Source organism: Peromyscus eremicus, chromosome X (assembly GCF_949786415.1).
Source record: "Peromyscus eremicus chromosome X, PerEre_H2_v1, whole genome shotgun sequence".
NCBI classification, from domain to species: domain Eukaryota; kingdom Metazoa; phylum Chordata; class Mammalia; order Rodentia; family Cricetidae; genus Peromyscus; species Peromyscus eremicus.
Genome location: NC_081439.1, coordinates 16,524,655 through 16,530,654, shown reverse-complemented (window position 1 = coordinate 16,530,654; position 6,000 = coordinate 16,524,655).

Genomic DNA, 6,000 nt, shown 5'->3' with positions numbered 1-6,000 from the left:
GTGTAGGCTTCTATCTGGATTGTCCTTTTTTTTTTCGGTTTTTCAATACAGGGTTTCTCTGTGTAATGGCCCTGGCTGTCCTGGAACTTGCTCTGTAGACCAGGCTGGCCTTGAACTCAGATGTCTGCCTGCCTCTGCCTCTGGAGTGCTGGGATTAAAGGTGTACATTACTATGCCTGGCTTTGGGCTGTCTGTTCTATTCCACTGATCTGTATGTTTCGTTTTGTGCCAGTACTGTGCCTATGTAGCAGAACTTGAAAGCAGACATTGTGCAATATCCTTTTGCTCAGGATTGCTTTGGCTATCTGGGTCTTTTGTGCTCCCATATGAATTTTTCAGATTTTTGTTCTGTTTCTGTGAAGAATGCTGCTGGAATTCTTTTTTTCTTTGAGTTTCTATTAAATTTGTACATTGTTTTTGGTAGGATGGTCGTTTTCACAATATTGTTTCACTACGTGAGCATGGGAGGTTGCCTAGGTTTTTTTTCTATTGCTGTGATAAAAGCCATGACCAACACAGGGAAGAAAGGGTTGATTTGAGCTTACATTGCCACATTGCAATCCACCACTGAGGGAAGTCAAGACAGGAACCTGAGGCAGGAACTGAAGCAAAGACCACAGAGGAATGCTGCTTACTGGAATGTTTCCCATGGCTCGCTCATCTAGCCTTTTTATACAACTCAAGACCACCTGCCCAAGAGTGGCACTGATAATGGGCTGGGTCCTCCCAATATCAATCATTAATCAAGAAAATGTGAAACAGTCTTGCCTACCCGCCCATCTGATGGAGACATTTTCTTAATTGAGAGTCCCTCTCCCAGGTTTCCCAGATGGCCTGGGCCTGTGTCAAGTTGGAAAAAAAACAAAACACTAGTCAGCACAGAGATCTTCCTCAATTTCTTCTTCAGTGTTTTAAAGTTTTCAATGCAGAGGTCTTTCACTTCCTGTTTAGGTTTATTCAAATATATTTCTGATGCTACTGTGAGTGGGGTTGTTTCTCTGATTTCTTTTTTTTCTTTTTTTTTTTTTTTTTTTTGGTTTTTCGAGACAGGGCTTTTCTCTGTGTAGCTTTGCGCCTTTCCTGGATCTCGCTCGCTCTGTAGACCAGGCTGGCCTCGAACTCACAGAGATCCGCCTGCCTCTGCCTCCCGAGTGCTGGGATTAAAGGCATGTGCCACCACCGCCCGGCTCCTGATTTCTTTCTTAATATGCTTGTCATTGGCATATAAGAAAGTTACTGGTTTTTATGTTAACTTTACGTCCTGCCACTTTCCTAAAAGTGTGTATCGGCTCCAGGAGTTTTCTGGTACAGGCTTTAGTGTCTCTTATGTATAGAATCATATCATCTGCAAATAGTATTTTCACTTCATTTTATTTATCTTTTTACTTCCTTCTCTTACTGCTGTTGTGAAGACTTCAAGCACTACATCGAATAGGAGTCATCACCCTTGTTCTTGATTTCAGTGCTAATGCTTCGGGTTTAGCATACTTTTCGCTATAGTTTCGTCATACGTAGCCTTTGTCATGGTGAAATGTGTTTGCATAGCTCCAGGGACAGGGACAGGGGCAGTGAAGGGATGGAAAGACAAACACACAGGCACACAGTAAAGCTGGAATCCGGAGGACTGGGCTCCCTAATGGAAAACTACAACAAACACCGCACAATCTGTGTGTTTGTTATACAGTTAAACAGAGAGGCAGGGTTATTGCATCCAGCTGAACAAGGAGGTGGGGCTCTATACAGATAAACAAGGAGGCAGGCTCTTTATGTGCTGAAAAGGAGGCAGGTTGAACTTATTTTGATAGGAGCAGTTTCTTTAGGGGAGTGATCTTTAGGGAAAATAGAAATATCCATGGAGAGAATGTTATGGTGGACATTTTCTGCACACACTATCGACATTCACGCATGGGCCAGAAGGCAGCTTTACCGTCCCTCTGGGCCTCACCGTTGGGAGGAAGGCCTTGCTATTTTCTCGTGGGTCTGAGGCTCTGGTCCTTTACTTGGCTGTGCCTAGGCTAACAACACACATTCACTCAGGCCTTCACACACACACACACAGGGCTTCCTCTGCTCCCCATATTCCCTCCATCCTTAGTCTCTTCAGAGCTTTTATCATGAAGGGACATTATAATTCGTCAAAGGCCTTTTCTGCATTTATTGAGATGATCATGTAACTTTTGTCTTTGAGTCCATTTGCGTAATGAATTACACTTATTGTTTTACATATGCAAATAATCCCTGACCCTCTGGAATGAAGTCAACTTGATCATGGTTCTTTTTGATGTATTCTTGGATTCCAATTGTAAGTTTTTTACTGTTGAGAAATGCTTATACCTATCTTCATCAGAGAAATTGGTCTATAATTATTCCTTATTTGTTGTGTCTTCGATTTGGTGGCTTCATTAAAAAGACTTAGGAAGCATTCTTTCCTTTCTATTTTAAGGAATAATTTGGTAAGTATTGCTTTTCATTCTTTTTTAATGGCTTGCTTAGGATTCGGCTTTGAATCTATCTGGAGGCAGGCTTCTTTTGTGTTCAAGTCGAGAGTTCTTGTTAACTACTTCATCAAGCTTGTTGCTTCTTATGGGTCAATTGAAATGATCTCATCTTGGTCTAACTTTGGTAGATAATAAGTACCTATGAATTCATCCACTTCTTTTAGATTTTCCAATTTGAAGAACTAGAAGTTTTGAAGGTGTGTGTTCTAAATTTCATTGATCTTTGTAATCTCTCATTGATTGTTGTAATCTCTCCCTTTTCATCTCTAGTCTTATTAATTGGGGTCTTTTTTCTCTCTCTTTTGGTGAATTTGGGTAAGAGTCTGAAATTTAGTTTATTTTTTCAACGAGCCAGCTGTTCATTTCATCAATTTTTGTTTTTGTTTTTTTTGTTGTTGTTGTTGTTGTTTCTAGTTCATTATTTCTGCCCTGATCTTAAATGTTTCTGTCTACTCTTAGTTCGAGTATTGGTTTGTTTTTGTTTGTTCAATTTCTTAAGATGTATCATTAAGTTAGCTATTTAAGATCTCACTGACTCTGTAGTACACTTAGAGCTATAAAATTCCCTCTTGTGTCTGCCTTCATCGTGTCCAGCGGATTTAGGTAGGGTTTATTTTCACTCTCACTCGCTTCTAGGAAACGTTTTATTTCCTCCTTGATTTGTTCAATGGTTCCATTCATTATTATTATTATTTAAAGATTTATTTATTCATTATGTATACAGTGTTCTGCCTGCTTGTGTACCTGCACACCAGAAGAGGGCACCAGGCCGGGCGGTGGTGGCACTCGGGAGGCAGAGCCAGGTGGATCTCTGTGAGTTCGAGGCCAGCCTGGTCTACAGAGTGAGTTCCAGGAAAGGCGTAAAGCTACACAGAGAAATCCTGCCTCGAAAAACAAAAAAACAAAAAAACAAACAACAACAACAAAAAAAAAGAGGGGACCAGATCTTACTATAGATGGTTGTGAGCCACCATGTGGTTGCTGGGATTTGAACTCAGGTCCTCTGGAAGAGCTGCCAGTGCTCTTAACCTCTGAGCCATCTCTCCATCCCCATTATTACTATTTTGTCACCACTTTATCACTGTTATTACCGTGCTTCTCTTTGTCTCTCTCTCTCTGTATATGTGTATGGGGGTGCAGAGTGTGGGCCCTTGTGTGCCATGGTGCACATGTGGAGGTCAGAGGACAACTTTCTGAAGTTGGTTCCCTCCTTCCGTTGTGAGTTCTGGGGATCAAACTCATATTTTCTGGCTTGTTGGGGAAGTGGTTTCATCCATTCAGTTATGTTTTTTTTCCATTCAGTTATCTTGCCAGAGAAGGAATTGCTCCCACACATTGTTCAAGTGAGCTGCATAATCTCCAAGGGTTGGGTATTCTGGTTGTTGCACTTGCTGCTCATGTCTAGATTTATACCAGTGTGGTCAGACAGAATATGGGAATTATTTCTATTTTCTCGTAGCTGTTGAATCTTGCTTTGCTTCCTAATATGTGATCTAATTTAGCATATAAATCCTATTGGTGTTCAGAAGAATGTGTATTCTGTAGTGTTTAGATGGAATGCTCTGTAGATGTCTGTTAGGTGCACTTGATTTATGATGTCATTTAATTCTAGTGTTTCTTATTTTTATGTCTGGATGGTGAGGGAGAAGTCACCTACCTCAACATCTGTGTTGAGATTAATCAGTGATTTAGTACCTAGGAGTCTTTGTTTTATGAAATTGGGTGTTCAGTGCATATGCGTTTCGAATTGTAATAACCCACTGAGTCCAGTCTGTACTTCCTATATGTGCATGAGTGTAGGGCACCATTCACTGGGGCACAGGTGAACTACCGTGATCCACACTGTGGAAGAAAACTGACTCTTTCCCCCAGCACCCATCAACTGCCAAAAGCATCTCACATGTTCTCTTAAATTTATCACTGACTTTGTCTGAACCAGCCAATTTCTTTCTTTCTTTCTTTCTTTCTTTCTTTCTTTCTTTCTTTCTTTCTTTCTTTCTTTCTTTCTTCCTTCCTTCCTTCCTTCCTTCCTTCTTCCTTCCTTTCTTCTTTTCTTTTCTCTTCTTTTTTCTTTTTCTTCCTCCTCCTCTTCCTCCTTCTTCCTTCTTCTCTTTCTTTTTTTTTTTTGGTTTTTCGAGACAGGGTTTCTCTGTGTAGTTTTGCGCCTTCCCTGAAACTCGCTTTGGAGACCAGGCTGGCCTCGAACTCACAGAGATCTGCCTGCCTCTGCCTCCCGAGTGCTGGGATTAAAGGCGTGTGCCACCACCGCCTGGTCTTCTTCTCCTTCTTTCTTCTTTTTCTTTTTCCTCTTCCTCCTCCTTCTTCTTCTCCTTCTTCTCCTTCTCCTCCTCCTCCTTCTCCTCCTCCTTCTCCTCCTCTTTCTCCTCCTCCTCCTCCTCCTCTTCCTTCCTTCTTCTTCCTCCTCCTCTTTCGTCTTTTGGTTCTTTTGAGACCGCCTGCTCTGCCTCCCAAGTGCTGGGCTTGAAGACCTGCATCACCACCACACAGCTCATTCTATTTACCACTGAGGTTTTTTTTGTTTGTTTGTTTTGTTTTGTTTTGTTTTGTTTTTTGGTTTTTCGAGACAGGGTTTCTCTGTGTAGCTTTGCGCCTTTCCTGGGACTCACTTGGTAGCCCAGGCTGGCCTCGAACTCACAGAGACCCGCCTGGCTCTGCCTCCCGACTGCTGGGATTAAAGGCGTTCGCCACCACTGCCCGGCCCTTTTTTTTTTTTTTTAAAGACAGTGTTTCGAGCCGGGCGTTGGTGACGCACGCCTTTAATCCCAGCACTCGGGAGGCAGAGACAGGCGGATCTCTGTGAGTTCGAGGCCAGCCTGGGCTACCAAGTGAGTTCCAGGAAAGGGGCAAATCTACACAGAGAAACCCTGTCTCGAAAAACCAAAAAAAAAAAAAAAAAAAAAAAAAAAAAAAGACAGTGTTTCTTTGTGTAGCCCTGGCTGTCCTGGAACTAGCTCTGTAGACCAAGCTGGCCTTGAACTTACAGAGATTTTCCTGCTTCTGCCTCCCTAGTGCTGGGTTTAAAGGCATATGCCACCACTGCCTGGCTTCACTGAGTTTTTAATTTGATTTAATGGCTTTTTCCATTTATAGATTTGTTTCTGTTTGGTTTTTCTTCAGTATTTCTATCTCATTATTGAATGCTATTTTCATATCCTGAATTGACTTCCTAATTTCATTCAGCTATGTGTGTTCTCCTAGAATTCACTCAGGAGATTAGTGGGATATTCTTTGAATTCATTCATGAGTTTATTCCTGACTTCTTTGAGTTCTCTGAACATATTTGTAATCGTTTTTTCTTAACTGTTTTTCTGCGATTTTGTCCGAGTCACTCTCATTGGTGGCCATTACTACAGTACTGGTAATTTTTGAAGGAGACAAGTTGTCTTGGTTTTTCATGGAACTAATGGTTTTGCAGTGGGACTTGCACATCTGGAGTAAGTTTGTTGGTTAACTCTTTCTGTCACTCCTGTGTTGAGTGAGC